The sequence below is a fragment of the Phascolarctos cinereus genome, unplaced genomic scaffold, assembly GCF_003287225.1.
Source record: "Phascolarctos cinereus isolate Bilbo 61053 unplaced genomic scaffold, phaCin_HiC Scaffold_726;HRSCAF=1367, whole genome shotgun sequence".
NCBI classification, from domain to species: domain Eukaryota; kingdom Metazoa; phylum Chordata; class Mammalia; order Diprotodontia; family Phascolarctidae; genus Phascolarctos; species Phascolarctos cinereus.
This window is the reverse complement of record NW_027556098.1, coordinates 363,908,797-363,923,678: the sequence shown is the minus strand read 5'-3', so window position 1 is coordinate 363,923,678 and position 14,882 is coordinate 363,908,797. Positions and strand designations below refer to the sequence as shown.

The 14,882-nt window shown below is 41.6% G+C and overlaps 1 protein-coding gene across 4 annotated transcripts in view; it reads right to left on the bottom strand.

The window, feature by feature from the left end:
* ZBTB8A (zinc finger and BTB domain containing 8A) overlaps positions 1-11,487 on the bottom strand; it is a 39,857-nt gene extending 28,370 nt beyond the window's left edge. For 2 of the 4 annotated variants that reach the window (XR_002323858.2, XM_020983506.2), the window contains exons 1-2: positions 11,401-11,487; positions 2,736-2,840 (exon numbers count right to left, since the gene is read on the bottom strand). The gene's annotated coding sequence lies outside the window, so the exon portion shown is untranslated. Of the gene's footprint in view, positions 1-2,078; positions 2,218-2,735; positions 2,841-11,400 lie in introns of all 4 variants that reach the window. The other 2 variants (XM_078145484.1, XM_020983509.2) reach the window with 2 other exon arrangements.
* Between the last annotated feature and the right edge of the window lie 3,395 nt (positions 11,488-14,882).

Sequence of the window (14,882 nt, the reverse complement as noted above, 5' to 3'; positions counted from 1 at the left end):
CAAAGGATCCTGCTTTCTCATGCTTGCTGTGTGACCTTGGACAAGTCACTTAACCCTCATGGACCTCATTTTCCATAGCTGTAAAATGAAGGGATTGGAATTAAATGACCTCTGATATTTTATATCTTTGTTTTGCTTTACATCTATGATCCTGTGTTACTCCTTTGTTAAAGTAAAAAAAAAAACCCCAATTACTATCTATTGCTGTAATTAGAAGTTTAAACTTTTTGCTTGTCATTTAAGGTCCTCCATAATGTAGCTTCACCTACATTTCTAATTGTTTTATATCAGATCCTTTCATACATTCTATACTCCAGCCAAACTATGCTACTCTTTTCCTTTCTAATGTGTGCCCTTCCCTGTCCTTTTAGCTTTGTTCAATCCCTATCCTCCCCGCCTTTAAAGACAAACTTAAATGCTAATTCTTCCACAAGGCTTTGTCTGAGCTCCTCCAAATGGTAATGTCTTCTTGGACCTCACATAATAATAATAAATATGTTATTTGCATATTTCTAATATATATCACATAATATTATATATTATCACAATAATATGTATTATTATAACAATCTATGTTGGTGTTTTATGCTAATAGATTGCAAGCTCCTTAAGAGCAGGGACCACTTCTTATGCAAACTTTGTATCTCAGTGCCTAGTAGAGTCCTCTTCATATATTAATAAATGTCTTATTCTGTTATTAAGCTCAGTTCTGAATTGCAGTAAAACATGCTGATCAGGTGTCCACATTAAATCTGGCACCAGTACGGTGAGGCCCAGATTGCCCCCTCTGTAATCTCCACTCTATCACTTATCTTCAATCTTTCCTTGTCTACTGGCTCCTTCTCTACTTCCTACAAACATGCTCATGTCTCCCCTAGCCTTAGAAAAACACCTCACTTGTTCTTTCCATCCTCACTAACTGTTGTTCTATGTCTCTTCTGCCCTTTGTGGCTAAACTCCTTAAAAAAGCAATATAAAATAAATGCCTTCACTTCCTCTCCTCTCACATTCTTTCTAACCTACTACAAAATCTGACTTTTGACCTTATCATTCAACTGAAATTGCTCTCACCAAAGTTAAAGATAATCTCATGCTTGCCAAATACAATGGCCTTTTCTCATTCCTCATTTTCTTTGAACTCTCTGCAACTTCTGACACTTGATCACCCTCTTTTTTTTTTTTGGCCTTTCTAGGTTTTTGGGGCACTCCTCTGTATTGGTTCTCCTTTTACATATCTGATCACTTCTCAGTCTCCTTTGCTGGATGTTCAACTATATAAGGCCTCTTAACCACAGGTGTCCAACAGGGTTCTGTCTTGGGTCTTCTTTTCTTCTCCCTCTATACTACTTGGTGATCTCATCAGCTCCCATGGATTGAATTACCCTCTCTGTGCTGATGATTCTTAAATCTATCTATCCTGCCCCAACCTCTCTTCTGACATACAGTGTCACATCTCCAATTGCCTTTCAGATATCTAGACCTCGGGGGTAGCTAGGTGGCTCAGTGACTAGAGCATCAGCCCTGGATTCAGGAGGACCTGAGTTCAAATCCAGCCTCAGACACATTACACTTACTAGCTGTGTGACCCTGGGCAAGTCACTTAACCCCACTGCCTAACCAAAAAACCAAAAAACAAAACAGGTATCTAGATCTTGGTGTCCAGTAGATAATCTTAAATGCAACATGTCCAAAACTGAACTCATTATCTTTCCCCCCTCCCCTCTTAGCTTCCCTGTTACTGTAAAGGGCAACACAATACTTTCAAAGCTCCAGACTTACAACCTAGGTTTCACCCTCCACTCCTTACTATCTCTCATTTCCCATATCCAATCTGTTGTCAAGGCCTATTGATTTCAACTTGACAGTCTCTCTTGAATATTCCCCCTCACTGCTCAATCCATTCAGCCACCAAAGTAATTTTCCTAAAGCACAAGTTCAGTCATCTCACCCCCTACTCAGTAAACTCCACTGACTCCTATTGCCTCCAGGATCAAATATAAAATTATTTGTTTATTGTTCAAAGCTCTTCATAACCTGGTTCCATCTTAGCTTTTCAGTATTTACACCCTACTCCCCACCTCTGATCCAGTGATGCTGGCCTCCTTGCTGTTCAAAAAACAGGGCACTCCATTTCTTGGCTCCAGGCATTTTCTCTGGCTGTACTTCTTGCCTGGAATGCTCTCCCTTCTCCACTTGATGAGTAGCTTCCCTGGCTTCCTGTAAGTTCCAACCAAAATCCCATTTTCTAGAAGAAGTCTTTCACAACTTCTCAATTCTAATGCCTTACTTTTAAAATTTCCTACTTATTCTGTATATAACTTGTTTGTACATATTTATTTACTTGTTTTCTCCCCCATTAGACTGTGAGCTCCTTGAGGGCAGACACTGTCTTGTTGTGCCCTAGTGATTAGCATAGTGCCAGGCACATAACAGGTGCTTAATAATCATTCATTCAATAAATGTTTACTAGCTGACTGACTTGAATAGAAGAATACAAGTTCCCAAACCAGTCAATGATGGAATCCAGCCATGAGTGGCCAATGTACTTTAGCTGAGGGAGACCAAGTCTCAAGAGGCAGCTAAGTGATCCAGTGGATAAAGCACTGGGCTCGAAGTCAGGAAAACCTGAGTTTAAATCCAGCCTCAGACACTTACTAGCTATATACAGGCAAGTAATTTAACTTCTGTTTACCTCAGTTTCCTCCACTGTAAAAGGGGATAATAAAAGCACTTACCTCTCAGGGTTGTTGTGAGGATCAAATGAGAAGATGTTTGTAAAGCACTTAGCACAATGCCTCACATATAGTAGGTGTTTAATAAACACTTGTTTCCTTCTTTTCCTTTAAAAAAAAAAAGTCCAGAGGTTAGAAATCCCACAACTTCAACTATTAAATCCTGAAGGGAAAAAAAATCCTTTTGACCAGCACTGAACAAGCCTGATAGTGTAGTATAGTGGAAAGAGTATGGAAAGAGTATCAAACTTGGACTTAGGAGACTTGAGCCCTAAATTGCAGATCCTGTACTCACTAGCTCTGTGACTTGGAGCAAGTCACATAATCTTTCTGGGCTTCAGTTTCTTCTCTATGGAATGGAGATAATACTTGTACTACTTAAGTCACAGGGCTGTGGAAAAAGCAATTATGACCATTAATACTATAAAAAATTATTATAATGGTAAGGGAAATAGTCAAGGAAAGCCACAGCTTTTACACATAGTATGTATCATTGGTCAACTGGGCAACCAGAAGGAAAATTATTAATCTGCTCTTGGTCAGAATTATAAGACCCAAACTGAATTGATGCCCAAAGTTGAAAAATAAGGGAATTTTAAAAGGGGAAAAATGTCCAGACAAAATGGTGGTCAAGGTGAAGAATACAGCAGGTGTTCTGAACAAAAGTAGTAAGAAAGGGCAAAACTGAATACTGTTGGCTGTAGGAAGAACACAATAAGAAAAGCTGGAAATAAGAATAGCTCTGCAGTGGGTTTTCCATCTTGTTTGGGGGGTCAGGGTGGGGGACTGAGCTAGAGAGGAACACTCACTTAGCTACTGGCACACTAAATACAGGATTTTTGATCAGCAGATGTATTCATGAAGGAACTGAATCATATGAATTTTGGCATTCTATTATAAATCAAACTAGACACAAAAGGAAGTTGCAGCTAAATAGAAGAATTTGCTAGATATCCTTGAATAGAAAAATAAAAGACTTGGCTGAGTTAGTTTTATTGCATGTCCACAGAAAACAAAAAAACACCATTTCATAGGATATTTGGTCATCTCATATTTCATTCTCCTAAGTATTTGAAAAAAAGACCACCATGAAAAATGTGGCATATGCAACAACTATGTTGCAAATGAAGAAAAGTTTTATGAAAAACTTGTTAAGATGCTGCAAAGGGGGAAGCCAGGAGGTGAAATGGATAAAGCATCGTCCCTGGAGTCAGGAGGACCTGAGTTCAAATCTAGCCTCAGACAGATTTTGGATCTTCCTCAGTACAATTCTTTATGTATGAGAGATTATCTGTGTGACCTTGGTCAAGTCACTTAACCCCAACTGCCTCTCCCCTACCCCAAGTACTACAAAATAAATCAACACGTATCTTGATATTCTATGATGATAATACAAAGGTGGGCAAAGGGGAAAATGAAAACCTGGTTCAGAAATAAGAAATGAGATGTCAGAGATTTATAGATTGCACAAGCCTCTTTGCCTATATGCCATGGATACTATCTTCAAAAAGAACTAAAGCACTATCTGTGGCAAGCACCAAAAAATGTAATTTAAAAATTGAAATTCATTATATTCTGACAAAAAATAATTCATTACTAATGGAGAACAATTTTTGAAGCACTTATCTGTATAGTTACATCATCAGCTTATTAGAAAAGAGATCAAAATTAATGCCAAACTAGTAGAAGGAATAAAAATCAAATATCCCATGCAATTGAGGCATCTCCAATCTATCTTACTGTTGAAGTTGAGAATTGGATAAAATGAAGTGCACTATCACCATTTCTTAAGAAATTTAACTTCTAAATATAAATTGTCATAACAAGGAGTAGCAGAGCCTAGAAACCACCTCATTAGCAAACATTTGATCTTCTTCCTAAGTAGAATGCTTTGGCAGCTAAGGGCATTATGGGTTTAGAAGATAGTCATTTGTAAAATGTTATTGAAGATCGCAGAAGAAAACAGCAATGAGGGATCAATTCTTAAGATATCTGAAAGGGAGGAATGGAATCAAGATGATGGAAAATAGCTCAGACATTTTTATCAACAAGAAAGGCAATTTAGAAACTATCATTAACTACTAGTCCATATGTCTAATTCCCCATCTAGACAAAATTTTCATGAGCACCATTTTTACATGTACTGAGTGGCATCTTGAAAGACAAGAGAGGGGCAACTAGGTGACACAGTGGATACAGTACTGGCCTTGGAGTCAGGAGGCCCTGAGTTCAAATCCGGTCTTTGACCAGACACCTGACATTTACTAGCTGTGTGATCCTGACAGAAAACAGGAAGACGTCTACCAATGATATGTATATTGCCACAGTATACAACAACTTTACAATCTCAAAATTGACTAAAAAAAGTACATGTAGAGAGAAGACAAAAAACCACTGTGCTTACTGTTTGACTAACAAAACGCATTCGACTAGCAGATCTTCCAGATGCTCCTTTTGTGAGTGATATTGTACTGACTGCATCAAGATCCAGAGCCTTTGCAAATCTTCTAAATGAGATATAATCTTTCAAGAGTCCCCAAACCAGGGAATTAGCATTTGTTAAGCACCAGCAGCTATGTGCCAGGCACTGTACTAAGTGCTTTACAAGTATTATTTCATTTGATCCTCACAACAACCCTGTGAGATAGGTGCTATTATTATCACCCCTCATTTTACATTTGAGGAAACTGAGGCAGAGGTTAAGTGACTTGCCTAGGGTAACACAGCTACTAGGTGTCTGAGGCCAAATCTGAACTTGGGTCTTTCTGACTTCAGGCCCAGTATTCTATCCACTGTGCTTCCTAGCTGCCTCAAGAAAATCTTAAGAAATGGGGCAGCTAGGTGGCGCAGTGGATAGAGCACTGACTCTGGAGTCAGGAAGATCTGAGTTCAAATCCGATGTCAGACATGTAACTGTCACTAGCTGTGTGATTCTGGGCAAGTCACTTAATCCCAACTGTCTCACTTTAAAAAAAAAGTATAATCTAAAAAGAAAATCTTAAGAAAGCTTTCAAGAAAACTAAGAATGTCTATTGTCTAGACTATAATATGCAATTATGTAGAAAACCTTTAGAGACTGTATATCAGTACACATATTTTGGATATACACTGCAAATGGACAATGAACAGGGCCCAGAACTGAACAGGCTGGACTGCCTTAGAAAATTTCTGTGCCTGAAACAAAAGCTCACCTTTTCACATCAGTATCCATAAAGATACAGTATATGTTTATGAGTCATAAAATATGACAGTCTCCAAAGAATTGTACTGAGGATGATCCAAAGATCAATAGACAATGTAATAAAGAGTCAGTCGGTAAGCATTTATTAAGCACCTACTATGTGCCAGGCACTGTGATAAGCTCTGGGGACACAAAGAAGGCAAAAGATAGTCCCTGCTGTCCTGGAGCTTACAGTCTAATGGGCGAGACAAGCAAACAATGCCATACATACAAGCTATATACAGGCTAAATAGGAAATAATCAACAGAGGGAAGACGCTGGAATTAAAAGGAATTAGGAAAGGCTGCCTGTAGAAGATAAGATTTTAGCTGGGACTTGAAGGAAATGATAGAGATGAGGAGAGAGAGCATTCCATACAAAGGGTCAGCCAGTGAAAATGCCCAGAGCTGAGAGATGAAGTGTCTTGTTCCAGGATCAGAAAGTAGTGGGGGAAAGGGGTGTGAAGAAGGGAAGGAGGTAAGAAGACAGAAAAGGCGAGGGGTGGGGGAGTAAAGGGGGATAGGTTATAGAAGGCTTTGAATGCCCAAGAGGATTTTGTATATTATCTTGGAGATGACTGGGGAGCCACTGGAGTTTACTGAATAGGTGATGACACAGTTGGGCCCATGCTTCAGGAAGATCATTTTGATAAATGTGGAATGAATGGACTGAACTGGGAGAAACTTGAAACAGGAACGCTAACCAGCAGGTTACTGCAAGAGGTCCAGGCATGAGGAGACAAGGGCCTGCACTAAAGTGCAGTCCTTGATGCTGATCAGCATCAAGGGAAAAAAGAGATCGGATCACAGAGATGTTGCAAAGGTGAAATCAAGAGGCCTCAAGAACAGATTGGATATGGAGGGTGAGAGATAGTGAGTAGAGGATGACACCTAGGTTTTGAAGCTGGGGGACTGGGAGGATGGTAATGGGGAACAGTAATCAGGATATTCGGAAAGGGGTAGGGTTTTTTTTGGCACAGATAATGTGTTTCATTTTGGACATGTTGAGTTGAAGATATCTACAGGACATCTGGTTTGATATGTCTACTAGGTAGCTGAAGATGAAGATGCAGGAGACACATAGGATGAGCATAGGTAGACTGTAAAACACTATAGATCAGGAATTATACAGGACAGGCGGCATAAAGGATGACAGAGAAACATATGACTAGGAATAAAAAAAAGTATCATATAGCAAGAGTAGGAGTAAACAATAGTATTCCATTACTAATCATACAGTGTTAGGAGAATACAAGTATGTTGGATGGACCCTCTAAGGTGGAATTATGGAGGAGGTGGACAATAGTAGCATAGCATAAAGCAGGCAAGGCTACAATGCATTCTCCATTTTAAAGGGAGTATCTATATTGATAAGAACACAGATCCAGTAGAGTAGAGGATAAGTTTAGGGGCAAATACTGGCATATATTTTAATAGCCTATATAAACACTAAAGACACACCAATTAGAATAACTCTACAGACTGGAGAATAGTCATAAGGTACAGGTAAATCCAGTTCACTTCAGTATCATTGTAAGACATGATATTTATGGTAGATCTGCCTTAAAGGTGGGTATTCCAAGCAATGCCATAGACCACTGGGCCTTTCACTGCACCACGGTGGCAAACAGACAATTCTTTGTCATTTTTAATTAACTTGTTTCCAATATAGTCTATCCCCTGAACAATTCTGCCATACTAATGAAGTATCTATTGTAGGACTAGCTAAATTCTGCCCTAGCAGGTACCAACAAATCAAGCATTATTGTATTTAAGGAATATGACTGAGGGTGCTGACCGCATTCTTGGATAAAATAAAGGCTTTGTTGATTGGAAAATTTAATCTTTCTAAAGCTTTACAAGTGGTCTCCTATTTACCTCTTGTTCACAGAGCGAAAGCTAAAACATGAACGGAATTTTTAACTGGTTTCATCATATTTTGACACCTAGAATGAGTTTTTTAGAATTATGAGTTTATCTAAGTGTAACAAAAAGTTTATTGCTAGACAATTATAGAACTCGCTCTGATGAAGCAATATACATGGCTGATATTTTTATCATCTTGTGATTTCCAGTGTTACCTCATTAATTCACTATTTAGACTAAGACATTACTCAGAACATTAAATATTATTACAGATTTCATTACAAGTTAGTTGATTATGCAGGCTTATATAGGACCTATAATTCCAAATATTAAAGCTAAAATTTCAAATATTGCTGGAATTCTGTAACAATTCATGCAGTAAGAAGGACTGCAGAAAATTGTGGTCTATTGTGTCTTCAGCAGGCTCTGGAGAGAGAGGACCTTTGTTCTAGTCCCACCCCTCATTCTTACAGCTTGAAAGACCTTGGGCAAATCTGTAGAATAAAAATGGGTTTAGATTAGATGGCCCTTAAGTCCCTTCTAGAGCCAGGATCCTAAAGAAAATATTTGGATATTTGGATATACAGTAGTGACTCATTTATCTAACACAGAAGGTTTTTGCATATTCTAGAGGAGTTGATTTTCTAGCCAATTAAGCTTAAAGCCCCGAAGGGCTAAAATTTTTAAATTATTTGTGATGGATTTCTGAAATGTATTATTGCACATTCCCTGCCTTATTTTATTGAACAAAATCTAATCTTTTTGCAAAGACTCAAGATCATTATTATGAACAGTTATAGTGCCATGGTGACAGATGAGCATCAAATAGGTACTGATCCTAAGTTTTGTACATCTGCTTTCTTGAACAAAAATTCCTCATAGCTTATATGCTGCCTTTCTGTGAAATTATTGAATTAAAAGATTGAATGAGCTCTCTCTACAGATAATCTTCACTGTCAGTATAAGTGTTTTTTGACTTGTCAGCAATATCCAAAAGATCCATTATTTCTGTATCATTAACTTGTCAACATCAACCAATTTCTTTATTTCACTTGTATTAAGTCATAGAATCACAGAATGTTATTACTGGAAGAAACCCCTCACCTTATAAGATGAGAAAACTAATGCGCAAGAGAAGGGAAAAGACTTCCCCCAAGGTTAGTAAGCAGAAGACCTATGATTTGAACATAGAGCACCTGACTTTGTTGTCCAGCCTTCTTTTGGCTATTAAGTATTAATTTGTGTTTTGGGGGAAAACCTACTTTTGTTGTTTAGTTGTCCCAGACCATCCCAATGTTTGTGATCCCATTTTCTTGTTGATTGACAAGAGGTCAGCTTCAGGGATGACTGATCCATTTTGGTTTAAGATGAAGAAAACAATCTCAACAACGTCGTTTTAATTTAAGCTGCTTTGTTAAGGACCATCACCTCAAAGGAGAACATCTTTGGTAACAGGATTTGATATTTTATATCAGCATTTCACAGTTTCCAAGTTTTACTGTTTTGGAGGGTAGGTTCCAGGTCAACTCCCTTATACCACTCCTTCCTTATACCACTTCATTTGCCAAAAGTAACAGTACTTGTGGTTCTCAGAAATTACAGGCTGTGGTCACGCTATTGTAGCACATTTATACTATAGTTTTGCTGTAATTTTACTTGACATCTGGCAGTTCCATTTTGGACCCCCATTCAAGGGCAATGAAAGATCTTAAGTGCCAGGGCAGAAGAGTGCTTATGGCCTGGGAATGAGGTTTAAGTATTGGCCTATAGGTCTCAGCAGCTTCATCTGGGGTACCATGAATCCTGGGGATAATATGTTTACTTTTTATCAAAATGTGGTCTTTTACAGACTTCTATGTAAAACATTGTCTGGAATATTTTTTGTGCTGTAGGGTTTGTTTTTTTCTTTAAAAACCATTTAGTGGTACTTAAGTTGTACACATTATTCTGATGTTTGTTTGTCTTTGGGGATTTCTCTTCAAGTCATAGCCCCTGATTATTTTTATAGACATTTGTAAAAATAATACATGATGGAAATAATCCTCTAATATTTTGTAAAGGGCAGGCTTTAAATAAGGTTCCTTCTTGTGTTTTGGTAATAATTAAAACATACAACTATTTAATATCAGAGGAGCTGGGTTCATTTCACCTAATGCATGTGACCTTGGATGAGTCTCACCACCTCTCAGGGCCTCAATTTCCTTATCTGAAAATGAGAGGGTTGGACTTGTCCCTTTCAGGTATTCCTGATCCATATCTGGCCACTGGACCCAAATAGCTCCGGAGGAGAAAGTGAGGTTGGCGACTCTGCACAGCCCTCCCTCACTTAAATCCAATTCACTTGCATGTCATGGCATCACCTCCCTGATGTCATGGTCCTCTTCGAGAACGAAGGACAACAGCAGGCAAGCAGCAGCAAGCAATCCAAGTCTAAATCTGTGGGATCCAATCCCTATCTAACTGTAGTACTATTGTTGCCAGATCCAACCCGAAGCTTTCAGGCAGCGAGTTAAGTGGGTTTAGGGGCTTTGCCGTGCCTCTACCAGCTAGTGGTTGTGTGCTGGTAAATTTTTCCTCGCTGCAGTGCCCAGAGACTGAGCAGGAGCTTCGCGGGGCCCTCGGAGCTCTCTAGCGCTATCTAACCGGGCTCCGTCGGACGCCGCCCCATTGGTCAATCACCACTGTCATTCAGCGATGCAGCCAGTGCGGAGCAGACGCTCGTCGACCTTTCCGTATCTGGGGACGCCCGACGGCTCCAGACCCGCCCGGCACCCTCCACCGCACAGCTCTAGGAAGGGCGGCGACGAGCAGCCGCCGGCTCCCAGGCTTCTCAACTCTTCCCGCCTCTTCCCTACCCCCGCCTCCAGTGGTGGCAAGCGGGGACTGGGCGCGACGGGGCGGGGCAGGACGAGACGGGCGCGGGCGGCAGCTGTCAGGGCGGGCTGACTGGCGGGCGTGCAGACAGGCGGGCGCGAAGCGGGGCGCCCGCAGGGGCTGGGGAGGAGGGGAACCAGCTATTGTCCACGCGGCTGACCGCAGCTCCCCCCCCCGCTTGTGAGGGGGCCAAGTTGCGCTCCCCTTCCCCCGCCCGGCGATAGGGGAGGGGGCGCCCCTGGGGGGGGCTGCGGGAGCCGCTTCGCCTCAGCGCCTCTCTACAGTCCCACGACAGGGACCGAGCCTCTCGGCCACCTCCTCGCCGAAACATCGCCCTGCTCTCCAGCTTTCCTTCCTGGCTCTGTGGCCATTTCCAGCCCCTCAGAGTGGCCGCTGCTGCGCCCAGGGCTGCAAATGGCGCCCGCCCGCCCGGCTCTGTGCCCGGCTTCTCGCCTGCCCTGCCCCCCGGCAGCGGGAGCGTCAAGGGGCAAAGGCTTCTCCCCAGCTCCGCAGCGCGGGTCCACGGCTAAGCAGGGCTCCCACTGCCACGCTCCCGGGGCTGCCTTGAGCCGTGGTGCTCGTGCCGCCTCTTCGGTGGCCGCCCCCGCCGCCTCCTCCCTCTCCCGCAATCAGTCGCATCTGGGCCAGCGCAGGATGAAAAGCCCGACGCCCCACCCGCCCTCTGCCCGCTCCCAGCGCCACCACTTACCGGGTACCGCGGGCTATGGACTGGGGGGAATCCCGGCGGCTCAGCTGGGGAATTGCCCCTTGGAATCCCGTTTCCTGCCGCCCTTAAACTAGTAGCCCCAACGTGAGAGAAACAAAAGGTATTTGCTGACGTGGGCGTTGGACAGAAACGCCCGAGGGCCGGGGACACAATTAAAGGGGCAACGCACTGATTCCAGGCACCAACCAGTAGCTTCGCCCACTCCTCTACCCCTCCCTACACCCTGATGCACCCTTCGTGCAAGCTGGAGGGCCCCGATTCCGGAGCAGTTGCCTGCAGAACCATTGTTTAATGGAGACTTTAATTTAAAATACCCCTGTGCACAGCATGAGGCGCCTCCGGAGGGCAGAAGGGGCTGGGTTTCCAGGATATGGGGAGTTGGGTTTAGAAAAGAGGGAGGGATTTAGGCATCCATAAGATTACTGTGCACATACATTTGGCGTTACTATACTTAAGTTTATCTAAATCAAATATAAATGGTTTCCAAAGAGTAGTTTTTTTTCCTTTACTGGAGCAAGCCCTCGGTCTTGGGTAACCCTTTCCTAAACCTACATAGAACAAATTTGAAGACTGTAGGGTGGATGGGTTGAAATACAAGACTATAATTATTCGTTGTAATCAAAGAAAAGGTTAAAAAAAAGATAATAACTTGAAGTATGTATTTTTGTATTTTTAAAAAGTAGGGCAGCTAGATTATATAGTCCAAGGTCTTTTCCAATTCCAAGATTCTTTGACTGATATCTTCCCTGAAGAGGTCTAGGACTTTGAGGTGCTGCAACCCCAAGATCAAGGTACTGGGCCCTGCCTGAATGAATTCAACTCAAATCTTCTTCAAGCCAGAGGAAAAATTTATTAGTGACAAAATACATGGGCCAGGTGACTGATGCCCATAAGGACAAGCGGGCATGAGAAAAGCTCAGCCTTTGGGAGATGAGAGATTCACAACGTCTTAATGGGGGCCAGGGTGGAATTTTTATACACTGAAGTAACTTTGGGTGGCCAGAGAAGAGGGCTGGGAAAAGGGTCTAGGTGAGAATTCCGATTGGAAGGTCTGAGAAATTGAATAGACAATGGGAATAGCTAATGGAGGGAACTGGAAGGCAGAAGTTTGAAAGGCATCTGCACAAGATCGAAGGGTGGGGCTAGGACTTTCAAAGGGAGATAAGGGGAGTCGATAAGGAACAGTTTGAGACCAGAATATGGCCTTTCTGGGGCCCATAGACAAAAGGGAACCAGATTCTTTTAGGGCAAGGGGCAACTGCGAATCTGAATAAGATTAAAAGGTTAAGCTAAGGCTTTCAAAGGGAGATGAGGGGCTGGGGTCTGTAAACAAATGGCAGTCAGATTCCCTTATGGGACAAGAGGTTAAGATCTTGGTTTGGGCCACACCCCATCATTCCCTACCTTATACGCTGTCTGTAAATTAGAAGACGGAACATTTGGATGTGATTTGGCCGAAGTGAAAATTACTGAATTACTAATTTATTTCAGAAACAATTTCGATAGAGCTCTGATTCCATAAGTGCCTGATGCAACGTCTGAGAACTCTCCCTACTCCTCAGCTATGTCTTTTCACAAATCCTCCATAAAGGATCTACCTAACACCATGAAGGCCTTCCATAGGTTCTTTTAACATCTTAAAGGAGCCAATATAATATGCAACCTAACCACTGTCTTAGCCATACTTACTTAGCCTAGTCCTTGGTCAGTAGACTAGCTTTCACTGAGACCATCCTTAAAATCTTTCTAATTTAGGAGAAACTACAAGTTTGTGCTCTATTAGTATAACCTTCAAAAAGTCCCTTCTAATGACACCATAGGCAAAGCAATTGGACTTTTGTGCAGAAACACTCCCTAGGAAATGATGACCTCTAGATTGCTTTGCCTCTTTATTTCTGAATGTGTTGCATTCAAAGGGAAACTTACATGCTTAAGGACACTCAGTTAAACTCTCAAAACACCAGTATGTGATACTCAGTGGAAATAACTTGGGGAAAAGTTTTAATCAGTGAACCTAGTTACATAGATTATTATCTGTTTGTCTTAAGGGCTTCTTTTTGTAATTGGTGGGAATTTGGAAGAACATTGGCATTTTCCTGTGGATTGCACTGACTGAATTGCATTAAAGGTGTGTTGCTATTTATCCTGATTTTCTAAAAAATTATAAATGTGGAAACCTCATTGAAACGTCATTAGCATATAATTCATAGGATCATGGATTTAGAGCGAGAAAGCACTTAAAGGACTGCTACTCCAACCCTCTCATTTTACAGATGAAGAAACTGAGTCCCAGTGATGGTAACTGGCTTGCCCAATGCTACTTGAGTAGTAAATAGCAGAGATGAGATTTTAACTTAACTTCTCCGACTCCATCTGGGCATTTTGACTGACTGTCTCCCATACCTGGAATATTCTACTCTCCCTCATCTTCCTTACCTCCTGGCTTCCTTCAAGTCTCAGCTAAAATCTCACCTTCTACAGAAACCTTTTCTGACTCTCCTTAATGTTGGTGTCTTCCTTCTGTTGATTATCCCAGATTTATCCTTGTATATATCTTATTTGTACCTAGTTTGCATTTGTTTGTCTCCCCCATTAGATTGTGAGCTACTTGAGAGTAGAGATTGTCTTCTGTCTTTCTTTATATCTTCAGCACATAGCACAGTGCCTGGCAAATTATAGGCACTTAATAAAATGTTTATGGATTGATAGTCATGTATCACTTTCTTACTTGAGTTAGCTAACATTAAGTGCAATGCAGTGGTCATATACAAAGCTGGTAAAAGATCTAGTCCTTGCCCTTGTGGAATTCATGATATGGGATGGGGATGATTTATACACATAGTATATTATGTGTACATGATATGAATTTTGAATATGGAAAATATGAAAATCCTGTTCAGCCCTTCTACCAGCACCAGGCCAACATAGCACTGCCCTCTGTACCACTCTCCCCAGCCACACTGGAGAAGCAGAAGGAATGACTGAAGCCCTGTAACCTTGGTCCTTTCTGGCCAACAACAGACAACCCTTGGATACTATGAACTTTTATAGTTCTACTATGATCCTACCCAGTACTACCCCTATGTCTAATAATCTTCCATCATGTATTTCTCTCCCTATCCTAATATTAATCAGTCACCAGCCTTACAGAAGCAAACTGTTCCCAAATTTCAGTATTCTCTCATCTCCATCCTCCTTAATTCTACTCTACTATTGTTCCACTCTAACACTGCCAACCTTCCACTGGGCCTCTGGAATTCCCATTCCATAGTGCATAAACTTCTCTTTGTTCTGAATCTCTTTCTCTCACACTTCTTCCATCTACTAGTCTTCACTGACACCGGGCTACCCCAACAAAAATGACCACCACAGTGACATTGCATGCTCTCTAGCATTGGTTGAACTTTGCTAATAACCCCCAAACCCCAGAGCGGTGGAATGAATATTTTTTTGCTACTCACTGC